This window comes from Notamacropus eugenii, chromosome 3, assembly GCF_028372415.1.
Source record: "Notamacropus eugenii isolate mMacEug1 chromosome 3, mMacEug1.pri_v2, whole genome shotgun sequence".
Lineage (NCBI taxonomy): Eukaryota > Metazoa > Chordata > Mammalia > Diprotodontia > Macropodidae > Notamacropus > Notamacropus eugenii.
This window is the reverse complement of record NC_092874.1, coordinates 339,402,557-339,425,779: the sequence shown is the minus strand read 5'-3', so window position 1 is coordinate 339,425,779 and position 23,223 is coordinate 339,402,557. Positions and strand designations below refer to the sequence as shown.

Sequence of the window (23,223 nt, the reverse complement as noted above, 5' to 3'; positions counted from 1 at the left end):
ATGCTCAGTTAGTGTCTGTAAGCCAGTTGTGCTAGGTGAGTTTGTTGGGTCCTAGTTGTGGGATGAGCTAGGGGACTGATAGCATTCCAAATTCTGAAACCCAGGCAGCAGATGATCAGAAGTAGGAGAAGAAAAGATGACTGGAAGACTGTAGCTTTCTCCTCTGCAGCAGGGATTTGAACTTGATTCAGGAGACTGAGAGAAGAAGGAGAAAGGGACGGAGAGAGCAATCTCTATGCATCATTTCCTCTCCACCCCATGACCCTTTCCTCTATTGCTCCTGGAATGAATCCAGGTTTTCAGAATGTCAAGGTTGGACTATCTGACTGAATCCCTTCATTCCACTGAGAAATGAAGGAAGTAACTTAGAAAAGTGATCGAGTTACATTAGATGACAAGCAACAAAAAGTCTGCTCATAGATGCTGGCATTTCTCTCAGTTATCTTCTCTCACAGCTGGAAGAAGGTGTCACAGATAGGATCCTGGAGGTCCAGTTCAGACCGAGACTTTGCCTCCAGAATGGTGTTTCCGGAGACTGAGGGCAAACCTCCCAGCTTGGTACTCTTTTCCATCCATAAGTGATGGTTCCATATCAGTGTCTTCAATCAGTATTGCTAATTCACTGTCTCCCTTCCCCAGAAGGCTCCAGTCATTGATGTTTGCTGAACCAATGACTGTCCTGTCATCATCGATGAGCATCTTGCTGTGGATGTAGATGAGCTCACATATCAGTTTTCCTCTCAGTTCTCCATGGGTTCAGTTCCCACACACTGATGTATAGTCTCTCCATAATGTACCCTTGGCAGCTTTGAGCTGATGCCGGATTGAATATTCACCACCATAGAGATTCCTGTAGGTGAAGTGCAAAACTACCTAGCATTTCCACCACCTGTGGAGATATGACCTTCAAACCCAGGAAGTAGGGGGAACATAGACCTGAAACCACTGCTGTTGCCAAAATCCTTTCCACAATAGCATCTTCCACTGTGCTCAGAACCATCCGTCTATCTGAGCAGCTGATGAAGAATTGATTCTCAATGTAGATGAAGTGACAGCATTCCCGAATTGTATGGAGGTATGCATTGAGGATGGAGCTCTCACAGGTCCCAGTGGACCAACGGTTCACTGATCAAAGGACCTGTACACTGGCCCACTGCCCTCTAGCAAAGGTGAAGGGTAACTGGTTGGCTGTGCTGAGTGGCTTGAGTAACAGATATGGGAACAGAGGGATCTTGTATTTGGCCTTGGTGGTCTTGATAAAATTCCAGCTCTGGATAAAATGTCAGGCAATATCTCTTTCTGTTGAACCATGGACAGCGACCCCCATAATCCTCCATGGCATTGGGGATATCATCACCCTGTCAATAAAATCCTCGAACGTTTTCTCCAGTTGTACCCAATCTTTGATGAACAAATTGATATAATCCTTGCCCAGCCAGAACAGTTGGTTGTGGGAAAGGTCAAGGTCAATGAGAAGGCTTGATCATGGGGTGGGCAGCTGTGGGGTGTTTGTTCCATTATATCCCTCTAGGTCAGTGATCTGGCAGTGCAGATCATTCCATTGGCCAAAGGCAAGGTCAAATCTTCTCATGAAGGCCACGGCTTGGTCCACAACTAGCAGGTTTTCTGTGGGGTGGACCCACAGTGTCACATGGTTTGGGTGATGCATCACCTTGATATTGAGGTGCAGCTGCATCAGAGCTTTTTTGATGTAGCCACTGTTAATACTCAAGGCCAATTCCACTTCTTTGTACAGCAGCACAGAAATTCAGACACCCTCCACTGCCTTCTTCTTGAACATCACCTTCAGTCTCCATTCCTCACGATGGGCTGGATGCTTCAGATAAATTTCAAGACTCAACCACCAATCTTCAATGAAAATCTCCTCCTTGGCCTGAGGATGGCATCAGCCACAGCTGCAAAGTAACCTGCCCCATTTACAAACCATCTGGCCAGAGTCTGTGGCCTGAGTGGCTGGTGTAGCTCTGTTGTCTGTGTAGCTGTAAGAGGTAACATCCCTGACTCTGAGCTACTTCTGTGACTTCCTCACCCCACCATCGAGCCTGGTGGTAACTATTGCGCTTGAGGATCAGGGACCTGTAAGAAGTGTCGATTTGGACACCATAATGCGTTTCTGTATTCTATTTGCCAACCTGAACCTCAAATCCAGGGTCAAAAAGCTGGACAAAGGAGATACAGCCTGTTTCCAAGCGAATGTATAGCAGGAAGGAATCTTTCACCACCAGCCATCTCTTGGGCCATCAGGAACAAACTTGATCTCGGCCACAGCAGGTACAGCCAGGAACTTGGTGACCTCCTGAGTGCTTGCTGATCAAACCTTCCAATCCTTTGGGGCCAAGGTCAGATATGACTGACCTCTAGAAATTCTTTCATAGCATGGTAGTTCTGGTAGAATGAAATGGCTGGGAGGTGACTGAGATAATTCTCTAGGTATTTCTGCTTGCTAGCGCTGTATCTGGAAGAACCTTCAGAACTCACTCTGGGTAAAGATGGTATTTCAGCTGTAGGAGCACCTTCTTGGGAAGGGAAATAAGCAACTGCAAACTGGGCCAGAGTGAGGAAGCTCATCAAAATTTTATGTCTCAGCAGGTCTCAGTGAAGGTCCTGGAAATTTCGGCATTTCACCTTGGTTGTCCATGTAAAATCATCATGTAAAGTGTGCACATGTCCATCTCGGATCCAGTGGTGTATCTCTCAGTGCCTATGACTTGTGCAATAACAGGGACTCCAGGGGCAAAAATTCTGGAGTGATTCCTCAGGGGCTGGCTCTTTCCCTTCTTTCAAAGTGTCCAACTCATCTGGTTCCACCTGGAGCTGGCTGGAGTCAAGGCCACCATCTCCAGGGAACATTCCCTCAGGGCCTGACATTATACTCACAAACTGGGAAGGGAGAGAAATTCTGAAGTTCTGAAATCACAGCTGGGCCCCTAGCCCCAGTCCTCCCAGGTCTTCTCTCCCCTCACCATTCAGAGCCAGAACCATAGCCGGGATACCACCGGATCAGGAATGTGAGCAGACATATCGAGGTTTTCAGGCTGGACCAGCCAGGCCTGGAGAGCAAATGGGATAGTTATTTTCTCCAGTTAGTTTTTGTACTTCCTTTTCTATTTGTCCAATTTTCCTTTTTAGGGAGCTGTTTTCTTCAGTGAATTAAAATCATTGACCAGTTTTTCTTCCATTTCTCTGGTCTGGCTTTGAAAATTCTTCTTTAGTTCTTCCAAGAGTGCTCTTTGTGCTTACAATTAGTTCATATTGCCTTCTGAAGTTTCAGATGGGAGTACAGTCTCAGTCCTGACCTTTTTGGTATTTGTGTTTTGTTCCTTGTTCCCATAGAAAGATTCTATGGTCTTTTCTTTTCTGCCTTGCTTCCTCCTCATGATGATTATGATCACCCTTTTCCTGGCTTTTAAAGTAGATCTCTGCTTCTAGGGTACAAGGGGCTCTGTCCTACAGTTTTTGCACCTTGAATTTGAGGCTTTGTGTGTTTTGGCCTCTAGTTCTTCCAGCTAGAAGCTAAAATGCTGCAGCCTACCTGGGGCTGAGTTGGCTGGTGGGAGAAAGCAGAGGTGAGGTGGAGTCTTTCTGCATTTCCCAGGAGTTGTCCTGGAGCTAGTTGTGTGAAGTGTGGGGGAGGGATGGTCTGGCCACAGCAGGTCTCCTTTGGTTAGCTAGAGCATAGGTAAGCTCAGCAGTTAATTATCCTGTCTGCTCTAGTGTCTTCCTGATTCCCCTGGAGTGTTGAGGCACTCCTGGGGTCTTGGTGTTGGTACTTGTGGACTCCATCCCCCTGGGACTCAGGATCTCCTCCAGGTTTGCTGAGGTGGGGCTGTCTGGGACAGTTTCAGTCCTGCACTGGTCCCCTTCAGCTACAGTAGGAGGGACCCCTTAGTGATTTTCCTAGCCTCATGTGCTGAGAGACTGTTTGACCCTTTTGCTGGACACACTGTTCCAGGATTTTTCTGGGGTAGCATTTTATGGGTCTTTCAAGGTCAACAAGGGGAGGGGGAGATCATTTACGGATCACATCACCATCTTTGCTCTTGGAAGTTCAAGTAGATGACTTACAGATATTTAGTCTGCACTCTGATGGTCTCAGGAGTAGCCATTGCATATACGTGGGGCTTCGCAGCCCTCACTTGCTCAGTTCTGCTGGATTCCTGTCCTTGGCTGATATGCCTGAGGTTCTGCAGTGACACAGCTACCTCAGATTGCCCAGGGCTTCCTGTTCAGCCCTGCCACAGTGGGGTTTCGCTGGTACAGCCTGTGTGTTGTGCCTCTGTGTCATGATTAATCACTGTAATGATCAGCATTCTGATATCTTTTGATGTTTTTTTCCCCCCAAGGGTTGTACTAATGTAAGCTCTTATAAGATAACATCTCTTCTGACTTAAAGGAGCCCAATGTGCAATAGATGGCCCGAACTCTTAATGAGATGAGTAATTATACTAATGTAACTCATAGAGGAAGACATCAGACTCAGCAAAAGCACGTGTGTTGATAGGATGAAAAATATTGAGTGAAAAATGAATCTAAATATAGAATTCCAACAAATGATGAAAAAAATTGTTAGATCATATGACATATAATATTCAAATGATAGGAATAGGCAACAAAACTGTATAGTGTCACTATATCTGATAAAAATTCTCCTCTAGACTCTTAGATCCAGTGCCCAAAGGCCAGATGTTGTTCCTTCCTGAGCAAAGGTTCTACTGGCTTCCTGCCTTTGTGTTGTAAAGTTTGAGACATTAGCAGTTTTACAGAAAGTGGTAGAAAGAAATAGTTTTCTGACATCTGAAATTTCTGTAGAGGGGAAGAGGAAGAGGGAAGAGGACCATGAAATCACAGACTATTAGAACTGGAAGAAAACTTAGAGACCATGTAGCCTGGCTATCTCATTTTACAGATGAGAAAATTATGGCATCGAGGTGTGAACACAGTTACTAGACAAACTAGGACCAGAACCTGACTGTTGACCCCAGGTCCAGTAATTAGCCCATGGCATCCTGAAGATGAAAAGATTTGGGAGCAGGAAATCACATGGTGGATGTTGTTGACTAGGTATTATTTTTTCCCTTACACTCCAATATAATTTATTCTATCATCAATTCATATAATTTATTTCACCTTCATCCCAATAGATCTTTTCTAAAGATAACTAGAGTCTTTTTTCTTATTATAATGCCATAATTTTTCTTATTACTACTTTGGTCAGTTATGCTCTAGAGTCAGAGGAGCAAAGAAGCAATCCTATGTCTGATAATTAGTATCATGTGATTTAGGACAAGTCACTTAACTTCTTGGGGTTCAGTTTTCTCATCTGTCAAATGAAGGTATAGCAAATAGTCTTTGACTTCTCTGCCACCCGTAGGTCTTTGGATTGCTCATGATAAGTGGCCTCTCTTGGTCCTATGTGTTTGTAGTAAGTAAAATGTCGGACTTAAGAGTCAAGATCGATCTGTGTTTGAGTTCCAACTCTGATATGAAAGAGGTATGTAACCATGGGCAGGGGCAGCTAGGTGGTGCAGTGATTAGAGCACCAGTAGAGGATTCAGGAGGACCTGAGTTCAAATCTCACCTCAGACACTTGACATTCACTAGCTGTGTGACCTTGGGCAAGTCACTTAACCCAAATTGATTCATCCTGGGTCATCTCCAGTCATTCTTATGAATATTTGGTCACTGGATTCAGATGACTCTGGAGGAGAAGTGTGGCTGGTGAGCTGCACAGCCCTCCCTCACTCAAAACAAAGTCAAGTGCAAGTTATGTCACTATTCTCTGATGGCATGGTCTTCTTTGGCAACAAAGGACGAACACACAGTCATAGGTTACTCATTTAACATCTCTGATCCTTAGTTTCCTCACCTAGAAAAGAGAGATTGCTGTCTTAATATCTACCACAGAAGATTTTTCTAAAAGATCTAATGAGATAATGTGAGTAGAGTGCCTTGTGAAGTTCAAAGTCCATAAGAAATGCCAGCTATTATTTTGAACATTATTGTTATGCTTTTTTTTCTTGATCAGTTTGGAGAGATTCTGACCCCCAAGATATTTTCTTCAGACAGTGGTATTTGCAGATAAATGATAACTTTTCTGCTGCAGGCCATCTGCTTATAAATTCTGAAGGTAAGATTTGGAATGAAGCTGAAGCTTCTCTAAGAGCATAATCTCCTTTAACTGAAAGGATGGTATCTTCATTTTCTCATCTATTCAAAACAAAAAAAATAAGTCAATAACCATATTCTCTTTATCTCTTACAGAATTACTATAGAGGTCAAATGGAAGGATATGTGGGAAAGCATTTGAAAAAAAGATAAAACACTGCACAATTTCAAATTTGTTATTGCTTATCTTGATATTTAATGAAGTCTGTTATTCCATGGCACTGAGCAATATCCAGGTTAAGAACTCGATACATGTGGTGAGTCATGCCTAGGTATGGCTCAATGCTGGCCAGGTTCTAGAATGGGTAGATTTATTTTCTATAGAATGTGAAAATAAATTATCTTCCATAACCACCATCCAGGATCCATAATAAGGGTCTTTGAACCAATTACAAAATGTTTAAACAAAAATTCCATGAGATATTTTCCTGAAACCAAAGAGCTTCCTTGAAAGCATCAGGACTTTAGTCAGTCCACCACAAAAACTTCCCTAAGATGTAATCTTTTTGTATAGCTTTCCCCAACACATATCACATGGCCATAGATTGATAGATAGAAGGGATCTCTGAGGTCATTGAATCAATTCCCTCATTATATGAGTGAGGGAATTGAGGCAAGAGTGGTTAAGTGACTAACCCAGGGTCATATAAGTAGTAAGTATCTGAGAGCTTATTTGCACCAAGGTTTTCTTCTATTTCTGTTTCATTATAATCTTATTATTTCTATGTTCTTATCTTCTATATCATTTTGATGAATTTTAGTCATTACTCTTTGCTTTGACTAGTTCACTGGGCAGGCAGGGTATGAAGGAGCCAGCTTAAAAAATGGGTTCTAAAAAAAGAACACCCTATAAACAAGTACAAAATGAACCATTATCTTCTTTCTTTTATCACCAAGATAGAACAATGAGAACTCTCCAATTACTTTCCACATGCTTTCCTCAATCATCATGTTTTGCTTTGTTTTCATTGCATTTCACCTCTAAGGCTGCTCTTGCTACAGCTGTGCAAAAGTACTGTAAGTAGAGTGAAATTTACATTGAAATTTTGAAGTTTTTCCAAATTCCTTAGAAATGATCTTGGCGTGGGTGGAGCCAAGATGGCAGAGTAGAAAGACGCACATACACATAGCTTGGAACCCAAAGCCCATGGAACATTTGTAAAAAAGAACTCCCAACAAATTCTGGAGCAGCAGAGGCCACAGAACAGTGGAGCAGAGGAGATTTCTGTTCCAGAGAGCCCTGTAAACCTCTCGCAAAAGGTCTGTCGCACTGCGGATGCAGAGTCCAGCCCAGCCCTGCCATGGCCACGCGGCTACGAGAGGAGCTGATCCGAGCAGGCTTTGGGGACAGAATCTCCAGCGGTCGTGTGGGTCCCTCCACCCACAGGTGGCGAGGGATGGTGAGAGTGTCTCTTTGGCAGGTCGAGAGGGGAGTGTGGTGCTCCCATAAATCAGGGGCCCTCGGGAGGCAACAGCAGAGGCAGGAGCAGACCAGGGCTCCCCAAGCAGGGAGGAGCCAGGATCCATTGTTGAAGATCTCTGCATAAACCCCCTGAAGGAACTGAGCCTGAGAGGCGGCCCTGCCCCCACTTGAGCACCTGAACTTAATCTCACACTGACTAGCAGCCCTGCCCCCGCCCAAAGCCCTGAGGCTGGGAAGCAGCATTTGAATCTCAGACCCCAAGTGCCAGCTGGGAGGATCTGGAGGGAAAGTGGGTGTGAAGAGAATATTCAGAAGTGAAGTCACTGGCTGGGAAAATGCCCAGAAAACGGAAAAGAAAAAAAGACTATAGAAGGTTTCTATCTTGGTGAACAGGCATTTCCTCCCTTCTTTTCTGATGAGGAAGAACAATGCTGACCATCAGGCAAAGACACAGAAATCAAGGCTTCTGTATCCCAGCCCACTCAGTGGGCTCAGGCCATGGAAAAGTTCAAAAAGGATTTTGAAAATCAAGTTAGAGAGGTGGAGGAAAAGCTGGGAAGAGAAATGAGAGACATGCAGTCAAAGCATGAACAGCAGGTCAGCACCCTGAAAAATGAGACCCAAAAAAATTCTGAAGAAAATAACACCTTGAAAAATAGGCTAACTCAATTGGCAAAAGAGGTTCAAAAAGCCAATGAGGAGAAGAATGCTTTCAAAAGCAGAGTTAGCCAAATGGAAAAGGAGGTTCAAAAGCTCACTGAAGAAAATAGTTCTTTCAAAATTAGAATGGAACAGATGGAGGATAATGACTTTATGAGAAACCAAGAAATCACAAAACAAAATCAAAAGAATGAAAAAATAGAAGATAATGTGAAATATCTCATTGGAAAAACGACTGACTTGGAAAATAGATGCAGGAGAGACATTTTAAAAATTATGGGACTACCTGAAAGCCTTGATCAAAAAAAGAGCCTAGACATCATCTTTCATGAAATTGTAAAGGAAAACTGCCCTGAGATTCTAGAACCAGGGGGCAAAATAAATATTGAAAGAATCCACTGATCACCTCCTGAAAGAGATCCAAAAAGAGACACTACTAGGAACATTGTGGCCAAATTCCAGAGTTCCCTGGTCAAGGAGAAAATATTTCAAGCAGCTAGAAAGAAACAATTCAAGTATTGTGGAAATACAGTCAGGATAACACAAGATCTAGCAGCTTCTACATTAAGGGATCGAAGGGCATGGAGTAGGATATTCCAGAAGTCAAAGGAACTAGGACTAAAACCAAGAATCACCTACCCAACAAAACCGAGTGCAATACTTCAGGGGAAAAATTGGTCTTCAATGAAATAGAGGACTTTCAAGCATTCTTGATGAAACGACTAGAGCTGAAAAGAAAATTTGACTTTTCAACACAAGAATGAAGAGAAGCATGAAAAGGTGAACAGCAAAGAGAAGTCGTAAGGGACTTACTAAAGTTGAACTGTTTACATTCGTACATGGAAAGAAAATATTTGTAACTCTTGAAACTTTTCAGTATCTGGTTAGTGGGTGGGATTATGCACACACACATGCACACGCACACATACATAGACACAGAGTGCACAGAGTGAATTGAAGAGGATGGGATTATATCTTAAAAAAATGAAATCAAGCAGTGAGAGAGAAATATATTGGGAGGAGAAAGGGAGAAATTGAATGGGGCAAATTATCTCTCATAAAAGAGGCAAGCAAAAGACTTATTAGTGGAGGGATAAAGAAGGGAGGTGAGAGAAAAACATGAAGTTCACTCTCATCACATTCCACTTAAGGAAGGAATAAAATGCACACTCATTTTGGTATGAAAACCTATCTTACAATACAGGAAAGTGGGGGAGAAGGGGATAAGCAGGGAGAGGGGGATGATGGAAGAGAGGGCATGGGGAGGACAGAGCAATTTGAGGTCGACACCCTTGGGGAGGGACAGGATCAAAAGAGAGAATAGAAGTAATGGGGGACAGGATAGGATGGAGGGAAATATAGTTAGTCTTATACAACACGACTATTATGGAAGTCATTGGCAAAACTACATAGATTTGGCCTATATTGAATTGCTTGCCTTCAAAAGGGAAGGGGTGGGGAGGGAGAGAGGAAAAGAAGTTGCAACTCAAAGTTTTAGGACAACCGTCGAGTACTGTTCTTGCCACTAGGAGATAAGGAATACAGGTAAAGGGGTATAGAAAGTTATCTGGCCCTACAGGACAAAAGAGAAGATGGAGACAAGGGCAGAGAGGGATGATAGAAGAGAGAGCAGATTGGTGATAGGGGCAATTAGAATGCTTGGTGTTTGGGGGGGGAGGGGAGAAAAGGGGAGAAAATTTGGAACCCAAAAGTTTGTTAAAATGAATGTTAAAAGTTAAATAAATAAATAATAAATAATAATAATAAAGAAATGATCTTGGCTTATCAGTCTATATAAGTAATGAAGTTATGACTATGCTGGATATTATACTTGATAGTGTAAGGATTTTAATAAAGGACACGGTTTCTGGCCTCTAGAAAGTTACAGGCAAGTAAGAGATAGTTTTTGTTGTTATTGTTGTTGTTGCTATTGTTTTGTTTTGTTTTAGCAAACATTTGGAATATGTTTTTTTTAAAATTTCTTCCAAGTGCATCCACCCATCCCCAATATAAATCCATCCATAATCTGTTTGCTTTCTCTTTCTTCATTGTGTAAGATGAGGGAAAATGGGAACAAAGAGTCAGTCATTGAAAGATAGTGCAATATATCCTCTCCTCAATAATATTCAAAGAATATTTTACTCTAAGTTTTTAAATCCACATTCTAACTTTTCTACTATCAATTGCAAGTCTGAGGCAGAAAGATCATTCCATTCATCTTCCCTGGACTGTTGGAGCAAAATAGATAGCAAATCAAGGAATCACAAAGATTAGAGATGAAAGAGATGAGCCCTCTTATGTTTTCTGTCCCATTTCCTTCCCAAAACAAGATTATTTTTAACAATGTAATTTTTTATGTTTTTTTCTGTCTGATTTATTCAACTGTTTAATCTATTCAGATTGTATATAATTTCAGTTATGTTCTAAATTCTGTCGTACCTTCTGCTCCCCCACTAACCCTTCTCTACTTTTCAAAACACTGGGAGGAGGAAAATCACTGCAGCTGTCATAACTATAGTGTCTAAGTCAGTTCATAAGCATGATTTTCTTTTCCATTCTGTCCATGGGACTTTTGCCTTGATATAGTTTCTATCTTTAGAAAAAAATAGTTTTAGAAGCAAGATAAATTCTTTTTAATGTATTCTTTTAAGGACATGATACAAGTAAAAATTGCTTATGGAATTTCCAGACCAAATGGACTTAACAGTTCAAAGGACATGGCAAACAGAGTACACCTTTCAAGTCATCCACTTCTTGAATCCTCTCTTGCATCTACAATGGGAGCCCATTCAGACTTTCCTTAAACAACTTCGGTGTCATGACTTTCACTATGTCTTTTTTCAGCTCATCCATAAGACTCTATTAAAATTTACATTAACAAAATATGCTTCCCTTTGACTTCTACTTACTGATCCTTGTTCTACCATAGGGAATCACTCACAATATATCTCATCTCCTCCACCATAATATTCCACTACTTATCCGAAGGTAATTATGTGTTCTCCTTTCCCCACTTTCCAAGTTTTGTCATCCTCAGGCTAAACATGCTCACACCCTTCAAACAATCTTCCTCTGATATGATTTGAGACCTTTAATTATCCCATCTTGTCTATGAATAATGTTGCTTCTGTGACTTGATTGATACATTGATATAAAACTGTTTTAATGGGTCTGAACAGCAGAATGAAAGTTAAGACTCGTGGATACCAAGTAGTGTTTGGAATGGATTCCTTTGAAAGCTCAGAAACCATTTTATTTCGAAGTACACAATACTAATTCCAAGTTAATGAGTACTGAACTTCAGGATAAAAGCCCAGAGAATAGATGAAACAGAAAATATAATGGAAACCAGGATTTTATAGGGATGACCTCTTATCTTAGAGTTGTAGGGAAAAATCTCTGGCCAAGATTATTTTGGCATTCTATTCATTGATTTCTGTAAATCTAAATTGCTGTGGATTTTTATAATTGTATATAATGGTGTATTGTGTGTGTGTATAATTTTAAATATCCTATTTAATAAATAAAGCTCAGGGGGATTTCTTCTTGAAGCTGGTTTAGTGGCTAACCATGCATTCTGAAAATCTGGAATAGCTTGTGTACATGGAACAAAGACTCACAAATCATATTAGCATATTTAGTGAATTTAGAAATTATGGTCTGCAATTAAAGTGATATGCAAGAGGAATTTAAAGAAATTCATTCCAGCTTCCTGGGCTTAATGAGTAGTTCTTAGTAGATTTGGATATATGCATTTGTGTGTATGTTTGTGTGTGTGATTTAATTATTAATGTTCTTGGGTTTAGTTTATTACACTGAAATCTAGAATATTATATCCATAATATACATCATAGTGAATTTATATCTTATCAGATTGAAATTGTTTAATTGACTCTGTGATATCAAAGGAATTTATACACATTTTGCCTTTGAGGCAAGGACCACTGAATAGCTATTTCTGACATTTTATATTCTGTATTACGGATGATTTTAGCAAAAGAATAATAATTGGTAAGTTGATTCAATAACTGTACTGGCATGCTTTGGAGTAGAAGTTCCAACATGAACAGAACTGAAAACAGAATGAGATAGATGTCGGTCAACTTTGCCAATTGAATAGGATCATAAGATCATTACTTTCTTAAATGGTCACAGGATCATAGACAGACAGTTGAAAGGAAGTATATCAGACATCAACTCCATTTTATAGATGAGCTAACTGAGGACCAGTTAGTTTAAGCAGCTTGTCCAGGGTTACAAAGCTGTTAAGTTCTTAAGGCAGAATTGGAATTCGGGTCTTTCTGAATCCAAGTCACTTTACTACTTATTTCCTTTATATAGTAAATTACACTGGGTCTGGCAGTGTTCAATGAACAGTACAATGTAATTAAATTCCAATCTTTTCTTTTTTATAACCAACTCTGGCCTTTTCATTTCTTTTGAAAGAGAATAGCTTGTAGGTTACACAATAAAAAAATGCAAAAAAAAATAGTTTAAACCATTGCTAAGGTCAACTGACTTGAAGTTTAATGCTCTAGTTCTTCTCTCTCCTATTTATTTTGTCTTAATTTGTATAAGCCCCATGAGTTAGTACCTAGGACACTATCAGTTTAAGGAGCATTCCCCCTGTAGAGAACTGGTCATTCTCAGTTGATTTATATGAAGAATAAGTGGAGTAAACAGTGTAATAAGGAATGGGAAGATTCTCATGTATAAATGTTCATTCAAATACTCAGTGTCAAATATAGTGATTTTTCTTCTCAAAATACCCACATCCTGAGGTGTATCAGAATAGTAAAGAGATGTGACCAGTGCTCCAGAAAGGTGAAGATTCTTCTTCTAGATTCCAGCACTGGTAGTTTCAAGGTAGTATTTTTTCCCTTTGTCAATTCAATCTCATTTAAGGTTCTTCAATGAGCTTCAGTATGGCCAGTCATTAACTTTCCTTAATTTGTCGAGGAAAAAAGAAAAAATATAATTCGATCTGTAGGTGTTCTAATCAATGATCTCCCTACAATTAAAAAAAAGTCATATGCTTATATAATTGTATTTTCAAATAGACGGGTCTTAAAGTATGATTTAGAGTACATACCCCAGCAGCACTTTAAAATATTAATAGGTTTTTCGGTGATTGAGCTTGACTAGCCACTTGAAATATAAGTGAACACAATAAGGTATCTCTTTAATTCAAAGAATGTGTTTGTGAATGAGTAAAAATGCCATAGATATAGAAAACTGGGCATTTGCAACTGTTCTAAACCTCTTCAAAACCCAAAGGAAAGCAGTTGAATGATGTAGTGGCTAGGGAACTAGACTTGGAGTCAGGAGTCCATCCATCAAACAAGCAGTTCTTACATGTCAAGTATGTACATTGAGCAAAGCACTGGGGATACAAATGCAGTAAATGAAATGATCCCCAATGGCAGGTATCTTTTGTCATCCAGAGGAAGCTGGAGTAATCAATATAGATTGGGTATTTTTACAATAGTATATTGGATTGGAAGGACCTCTGAAAGATCCTAACAAGGAGAAACACATTGATGAGACCCTTTAAAGTGATGAGATCTGCGCAGAGATGTGCAGGTTGCCGAGTTAATCAATTAATCAATAACCTTTTCTTAAGAACTTACTGAATGCCACACTCGTGCATGGCACTTGGAATACAAAGAAAGATAAAATCAAAGTCCTCCTCAAAGAGCTCACTTTGTATTGGGGCAGGGGGTGATAACATATGAGGCACTATGTACACGTAATACATACAGGATCAACAGAAGTTAATCCTAGAGGAAAGACAGGTAGGAATCTGGAAAGCTCTGTTGTGGAAGATATGATCTGAATTGGGTCTTGAATGAAGGCAGAAAGTGGAGATAAGGTGGGAAAGGTCAGTGAGGGAAAGACAAGGGAGCCAGGCAATACAGAAAGGAAGTCAATGATGCTAGATGATAGGAAGAAAGAATTCTAAACAGTGAGTCGGAAATGGCTATGGGATATCTAGTTTCAGATTTCTGAAAAGTATTTGTTAATGTGAGAATGGAGCTTGGGAGAGAGGCTGCCATTTCTTCTGTTGTCCTTGAGATTCCCTATCTGTCAGTGCTTCTTTCTGTTTTTTGTTTGGAGGGGGTGGGCAGGGAGAGGTGAGACACATGACAGAGGAAGAGGGAGCTCCATGTCCACCAAGTTTAAAAATTTCTCTGTGGGTTTTTGACAATAGCTACTTGTCCCTCTTTTCTACGGTAATGGGAGACTACTCCCCTGAGGTCAGACTTGTGACAAGCAATGACAGTTTTCGAAAACCTTAGTGTTGAACACTCTTCCCTACATTTAGCTTTCATGGTCCTTTACTGAAACCTGAAATAGAGGGACCAGATTCCAGTATCTCCTTTTTGTTTCTTTGACCCTAGAGCATAGTACTAGCATACCTCAGAACATAAAACTTTGAGGGCAAGTGAGATGAGGTCTCTAGCATATAGTTGGCTTTGACTTAACTATGTTATATATATATATATATATGTATGTATGTATTTGGGATTGCAAAGAGAAATTCCAGATATGTAGTGGGGGCAGAGATATAGACAGTTTTCCAATAATTTTGAGCCATATTTCACCATATTCTCTCATCTCCTACTTTCAGTCCACAAAATTTTCAAGTTGCCCCTCCTCCAAAATCTAGAAATATAGTGGGAGACAGAAGTGAAGACACCCTTTCAAGATCAGGCCCTGCAGAGGACTCCATTAACAGAGAAGTATGACCTGCTTAGCCCAAGTGGAAGTCTGGATTTAATTAAACACATATATTTCTTCACTCATCCCTGATGTTTGCAGCTTGGTCTGTGATGAGAAAAAATGGGAGGGGTTTAGAGGAGGAAAACCTGGTTACAGAGAGAAAAACAGATAAATCAATAGATCCCCAAATCAAAGTTCAGCTGGCTAGAGAGCTAATATTTTTCTTCCTCCATATATCCATGGAAAGAAGAAAGATAAGCATGCACATCAGTCTCTAGTGAAACCACTTGCCTGGTGGCTTGAAAATAGCACCTCCTGCTGGATAAATATAATAATATTAATATAATATTATTAATAATATTAATTATTAATTATTATTTTTAATTAATAATATTAATATAGTAATATTACCCCCTTGCTAGGTAATTAATAATGCGCCATCCTGCCTTCCAGTCTTAAGGCACAAGAGCTTATGCAGGCTGAAGGTGTTACTGTAATGCTTTACTGGCCCCCTGCATATGCACCAAATGTACACAGAGCCTACATTTGTGTCATAGGTGTTTTGGAAACAGAACACCTAAGACATGTTCTGGCTCTCTTAATGAACTATGAATACACCATTGATAAAGTCACTTGAGAAAATGACTTGAAAAAATTATTTTCCATTTTGCATCCAAGAATCACTAGCATACTTTATATGAGATGTCCATTCATATGTATGTGGGTACATCTGAGAGTATCAAACCTTACTAAAATGGTTATTTCAATTATATGTAACTTATTGATGATGGGATTAAAACTAAAGATAGTGATGCCACCTGGAACCTAGGTGGCACAATAGATAAAGTCAGAAAGACCTGAGGTCAAATCTGGTATCCGACATTTGCTAGCTGTGTGACACTGGGCAAGTCACTTCAGCCTGTTTGCCTCAGTTTCATCAACTGGAGAAGGAAATGGCAAACCACTCCATATCTTTGCTAAGAAAACACCAAACTGAGTCACAAAACGTCAGGCACAACCGAGAAATTACTGAATAGCAACAGATCCTATGTAATTGCATTAAACTACAGAATGTATTTTCCAGCACAACTTATGCGGGCCTGTCACATTCCTGAAGGGAAAATAAAAAGCAAATAAATACTCTCATTTTCACTGAGACCAAAAAGTATTCCAAGTGTTTTCTCCACTGTGATTAAGGAGGAAGAAACATTCAGCACACATTCATTTTCTATTTTTTTATTTTCCTTTTTTTTCTTTTTTAATTAAATTTATTTATTTAACTTTTTACATTCATTTTCACAAAATTTTGGGTTTCAAATTTTCTCCCCTTTTATCCCCCCCCAAACACCAAGCATTCTAATTGCCCCTATGACCAATCTGCTCTCTCTTCTATCATCCCTCTCTGCCCTTGTCTCCATCTTCTCTTTTGTCCTGTAGGGCCAGATAGCTTTCTATACCCCTTTACCTGTATTTCTTATTTCCTAGTGGCAAGAACATTACTCGACAGTTGATCCTAACACTTTGAGTTCCAACTTCTTTACCTCCCTCCCTCTCCACCCCTTCCCTTTGGAAGGCAAGCAATTCAATATAGGCCAAATCTGTGTAGTTTTGCCAATGACTTCCATAATAGTCGTGTTGTATAAGACTAACTATATTTCCCTCCATCCTATCCTGTCCCCCATTACTTCTATTCTCTCTTTTGATCCTGTCCCTCCCCAAGGGTGTCGACCTCAAATTGCTCTGTCCTCCCCATGCCCTCTCTTCCATCATCCCCCTCTCCCTGCTTATCCCCTTCTCCCCCACTTTCCTGTATTGTGAGATAGGTTTTCATACCAAAATGAGTTTGCATTTTATTCTTTCCTTTAGTGGGATCTGATGAGAGTAAACTTCATGTTTTTCTCTCACCTCCCTTCCTTATCCCTCCACTAATAAGTCTTTTGCTTGCCTCTTTTATGAGAGATAATTTGCCCCATTCAATTTCTCCCTTTCTCCTCCCAATATATTTCTCTCTCACTGCTTGATTTCATTTTTTTTTAAGATATGATCCCATCCTCTTCAATTCACTCTGTGCACTCTGTGTCTATGTATGTGTGCATGTGTGCATGAGTGTGTGTGTGTAATCCCACCCAGTACCCAGTTACTGAAATGTTTCAAGATTTACAAATATTGTCTTTGATGTAGGAATGTAAACAGTTCAACTTTAGTAAGTCCCCTATGACTTCTCTTTGCTGTTCACCTTTTCATGGTTCTCTTCATTCTTGTGTTTGAAAGTCAAATTTTCTTTTTAGCTCTGGTCTTTTCATCAAGAATGCTTGAAAATCCTCTATTTCATTGAAAGACCATTTTTTCCCCTGAAGTATTATACTCAGTTTTGCTGGGTAGGTGATTCCTGGTTTTAGTCCTAGTTCCTTTGACTTCTGGAATATCCTATTCCATGCCCTTCGATCCCTTAATGTAGAGGCTGCTAGATCTTGTGTTATCCTGATTGTATTTCCACAATACTTGAATTGTTTCTTTCTAGCTGCTTGCAGTATTTTCACCTTGACCTGGGAACTCTGGAATTTGGCCACAATGTTCCTAGGAGTTTCTCTTTTTGGATCACTTTCAGGCGGTGTTCTGTGGATTCCTTGAATATTTATTTCGCCCTCTGGTTCTAGAATGTCAGGGCAGTTTTCCTTGATAATTTCATGGAAGATGACGTCTAGGCTCTTCTTTTGATCATGGCTTTCAGGTAGCCCCATAATTTTTAAATTGTCTCTCCTGGATCTATTTTCCAGGTCAGTTATTTTTCCAATGAGATATTTCACATTATCTTCCATTTTTCCATTCTTCTGGCTTTGTTCTGTTATTTCTTGCTTTCTCATAAAGTCCTTAGCCTCCATCTGTGCCATTCTAATTTTGAAAGAACTATTTTCTTCAGTGAGCTTTTGGATCTCCTTTTCCATTTGGCTAATTCTGCTTTTGAAAGCATTGTTCTGCTCATTGGCTTTTTGAACCTCTTTTGCCAATTGAGTTAGGCTAGTTTTCAAGGTGTTATTTTCTTCAACATTTTTTTGTGTCTCCTTTAGCAGGGAACTGATCTGCTGTTCATGCTTTGACTTCATGTCTCTCATTTGTCTTCCCAGCTTTTCCTCTACCTCTCTAACTTGATTTTCAAAATTCTTTTTGAGCTCTTCCATGGCCTGAGCCCATTGGGTGGGCTGGGACACAGAAGCCTTGATTTCTTTGTCTTTGCCTGATGGTCAGCATTGTTCTTCCTCATCAGAAAAGAAGGGAGGAAATGCCTGTTCACCAAGAAAGAAACCTTCTATAGTCTTATTTCTTTTCCCTTTTCTGGGCATTTTCCCAGCCAGTGACTTGACCTCTGAATATTCTCCTCACACCCACCTTGCCTCCTGATCCTCCTAGCTAGCGTTTGGGGTCTGAGATTCAAATGCTGCTTCCAGCCTTAGGGCTTTGGGCGGGGGCAGGGCTGATATTCAGTGTGAGATTAAGTTCAGGTGCTCAGGTGGGGGCAGGGCTGCCTCTCAGGCTCAGTTCCCTCAGGGGATTTATGCACAGACCTTCCACAATGGATCCAGGCTCCTGACCCCTTGGGGAGCCCTGGTCTGCCGCTGCCCCTCAACTTCTACCTCCCGGGGGGGGCCTGAGTTATGGGGGCACCCCACTCCCCTCTTGAACCGCCAAAGAGACTCTCTCAACGACCCCCGTCACCTGTGGGTGGAGGGACTTGTGCGGCTGCTGGAGATCCTGTCCCTGAAGCCCGCTCAGATCTTTTCCTCTCGGTTCCGCAACCGCGGCAGGGCTGCACTCAGCTCCCAGTCCTGGCGCCTAGTCCGCAGCGTGAAGGACCCCCGCTCCAATGTTCCATGGCCTCTGGGTGCAGAATTCGCCATGAGTTACTTCCCTGTAGCCATGCTATGGGTTGTGGGTTCGGAGCTATGTGTATGTGCGTCTTTCTACTCCGCCATCTTGGCTCTGCCCCCCACACATTCATTTTCTAAGGCAATCTAGATCACCTGAAGTATCAGATGTTTTATCAGGCTACTAAATCCTATACTTCAAGTATACGTAGCTGACTGCCTTAATATTTATATTCTAAACACTCACACACATATACATATATGTATATATATGTATATATATATATAGTCAAATAAGTAGATAGAGACCCTTTAAATTGTAATAAACTTAGATTATTTCAAATGCAAGAATCAAAAGGAAGTTAAATTTATTTTTTTTATTTTTGCACATTACTAATTGAAATAAAATTCTTTTTATATTTGAATGAATAACAATTAAAGCAGTGTTCTTTGTTTTTTAAGGCCATTTTACATGGAATGCCAGTTATAATAAAGTGCCAGTCCCCAGGAATCATAATAAATTATTACTTTTTTTGCAGTTTTGGATGTTTTCTCGCCCTTTAACTGCCTCCCACATACAAAGCTCCTCATAAAAGATCCAAAAAGGGAGAAGATATGTTTCTTTTTCTCCTCTTAGGTGCGAGGGAGGATATGAGGCAGGCAATGTTGTACTCTGTACTCTTTGTGGATATCAAAAAGAAACATTTTGTTCAACACTTGTGTCTTCTGCTATAGAAGAACAAAGAATGGATATAATATGTCATGGAAATGTGTCTCAAAGCTTTGATTCCTTTTACCCAACTAAAATGCGTGCTGAGATGAAAAGGTGAGCTGCATGCATTGTGGATAGGGGCTGTGTTGGCAAGTTCCCTTTTAGTCTTACAAAGTTTTATTCTTAAGTTCAGGATGAAAAGATCACAGTGCACAGATTACTATCATCAGTGGTTGACGAATCTCCCTCATAAGAATGTACCCACCTGCCCCACTGCTCCCTCGTCTCCATTGCCCAAGTGGTTCTGCAATCAGTTGGACATTGTAGAGCAAAGAGATGACTAGACAGACCACTTTTGCGAAGCAATTTGGCTGCTTTAGAAGACCTTCAGTGGTTTCAGAGTATTATGGTTATTGCATCATTAAACTGCAATGGTATGTGGAAATAATCCAAAGAGAAGGGTAAATAAGATTTGTCTAAAGAGACTGATATGCATACAGAAGAAACTCATCAACAAGCTTTGATATTATATATTTACACACACGGTAAAAATAATGGAAAGTAACTAGAGAAATAAATGTCCACGACATGGTCCTATTAAAAAAAAGTGGGGTTGAGTACAAACTCAGAATAATCTGATGCTGCTGAAAAAAAAAACAACTTAAAAGGTTGGCTTTTTTTGTTTGTTTGTATGCTTTAGCTATATCAGGAGAAAAATGAGGATTAAAGAAGAAATAGTCCATCTGCTTGGGATGGATAGGAAAATGATAACTGATGAAGGCATATCTATTTAATTAATATATTTTTTCTGACATGGAGAGTGATTTTTGCATTGAAAATCACAAGAAAATGGCTAAAAGGGTATTTATAAAAATGATAAATTAGAAGATAGTAAATAAGGACACAGATTGTCCTTGATAAATACACATCACCATACCCAGATGATCCACATCCTCAGATACTGAAAGAACTGGCCAATGTGAATGAAAAGCCACTGCCAGTGAAATTTGAAAGAGCTTCAAAATTAGGAAAGATACCACTTGATGGGAGAAAGGAAAATGTTGTAGTTATTTTCCAAAGGGAAGAGAACAGTCAGCAAACTATGGGCCAATTAACTTGACTTCAATTCCTGGGAAAACTCTATAATGGATCATTAAAGAGGTGATTAGTGAACATCTAGAAATTGAAATGGTGATTACATGGAGCCAAAATGGCTTCATCAAGAACAAGTCATGCCAGACTGGTCTCATTTCCTTATTTGATAGTATTAAGAAAATGGTAGTTGTAGTTTGCCTAGATTTTTAGCAAGGCACTTGCTAAATTATATCATGCTATACTAGTGGAGAATATAGAGATATATTGACAAAGCAGTAATGGAACTAGATGAAATCAGAATTGACTGAATAGCTAGACTTAATAGATGAGTCTTTTATGGTTCAATGTTAACTTGGAACATGTCCTGTAGAATGCCCAAAGGCTTAGATCTGTGCTATTTAATATTTGTTTAAAATTATAATATGGATGAAAACATAGTAACAACAACAGTTATTATTGCTATTGTTAATATTATGGAGCAACCATTTTGTGCCAGACACTAAGTTAAGCACTTTACAAATTTGTTAGTTGTTTTCCTTCATGATTGTAGTGAATCAAAATGACATCACTATGATAGAATCAAGGTAGTCTGTCCGATTGACTAATCAGATCAGTATAAGCTCAGAAGTCTCTACCATAGGTTAGGCACAAACAATCCATATGAACATTCTCAGTGGAGATGTCTCTAAATTAGAGCTACTTCAACCTTGCTTTGCTCATAGAGCACAGTGTCTTCTTTTACGGAGGTATGCTATGCTGGGTGGTCCTATACCAGTGTCTTCCATGTTTCACACTCAATTACAAAGTTCTTCAGGGCGATCATGCCAGTGCCCTTGTACTGCTTCTGACCTCTGTGTGTTCATTTACCTTGTCTAAATTCTTTGTCAAATAGTCTTTTAGGCAAACATATGTTTGGCATTGGAACAACATGCCTAGCCCATCAGAGCTGCACTTTTTTGCAGTAGAGTCTGAATGCTTGGCAGCTAAATTGCAGGAAAGAGCTCAGATTCTGGCAGTCTATCTGCCAGCTGATCTTCAGAATCTTCCTAAGACAGTCTTCTCTCCCACACTTTCTTTCAGAGATTCACAAATACTGAGGCTATATTCCAAAGTGCTCGAAGGTCTGCACCTTTTGATCTTCATTTGACCTTCACAACATCCCTGCAAAGTTGGTGCTGTTATTTTCCTCTTTTTACAGATGTGGAAACAGCTTCAAGAGAAGCTGTGATTTACCCTGGGTTACAGAGCTATTAAGCATAAATTGCATGACCATTAATATTGCAGATGACATTGGGCTAACAGACATAACTAACACAGTGTGCGACAATTAGAATCCCCAAAGGTCTTGACAGGGTAGACTTTAGCTGCCAATGCTTTGGGCAGAATCTAGGATAAAATTCAATATAGCTAAAAGTAGTTTCTGCATTTGAGCTAAATACAAACACACACACACACACATGCACACATACACACACCTTCTCATGTGCTAGATGGAGGAAGCAAGGTTTCCTAGTTTGTTTGTTTGTTTGTTTTTTAGAAAAGATCTGGACATTTTTCTGGTGTGTGAGCTCAATACGATTTAGCGGTAAATTGGGACAGCAAAAAAAAAAAAAACTATTGCAATGTTGGACTGCATTAAAAGAAATACAGCATCTAGGAATCAGGAGGGGGTAGCACAATTTTCTTCCTTTATTTGACATAATCTAGGATATGGTAAGCAATTCTAAGTGTCACAGTTTAGAAAGAATACTGATAAAGTAATGTCCAGAGGACAACAATCAGAATGTTTTCAGTAATCTATGTCATATGAGAATATTAGCTGAAGGAGTATGGGGTTTTTATCCTGGCGAAGAAAACACCTAGTGGAAAGATGATAACTATCTTCAAGTATTTAAAAGGCTGCCATGTGGAAAGGGGGACTGCACTAATTCTATTTTATTCTGAAAGGCAGAACCAGGAAAAAATATACATTGAAAAGAGAAAAAATTAAGTTTGATGGCAAAAAAAAAAATAGTACCAAATACAGCTGTTCATATGTAGAAAACTGTTACTTTAATAAATGGTGACTTCTTTCTCCTTGGGGCAAGAGAGGTAACCATTTATTCCAGGAGGTCACAGGAGAAGTCTCTTTTCATGTATAAGTTGGAATAGATAATGACTGCAGTTCCTTCGAACTATCAATTTCAATGTGATTTTTCTACGTTCATGACAAGGTGATAAAATCTATGGCGCACATATTTAGCAACAATGAATTTTTTTTATCATTTTTGACTGACAATATGATTATTATCTCTGCACGAGAGAAAATATGCTTTTTTTATGGCAGTATTTCCACAATAATATATGCCGAGTGAGTTCTGTATATAAGGCATTCTAGCTTAGTTTTTAAGCTCTCATTCAAGTGTAGAATATTTTCTTATGAGGTATAGAAAGCAAAAGAAAATATAAACATGATCTTGTGCAGAATCACAATCAAAAGAAAGTAAAATTGGCAAAATGTAGTTCTCATGCCTGTATGTAGCATTCTCTAACATGTGACAATTTTACAAATATTCTTTCAG

The 23,223-nt window shown here is 39.7% G+C and overlaps 1 pseudogene; it reads right to left on the bottom strand.

Annotated features, from left to right (window-relative positions):
* Nucleotides 1-365: 365 nt before the first annotated feature.
* On the bottom strand, nucleotides 366-3,041 carry LOC140532157 (phospholipase D2 pseudogene; annotated as a pseudogene).
* Between the last annotated feature and the right edge of the window lie 20,182 nt (nucleotides 3,042-23,223).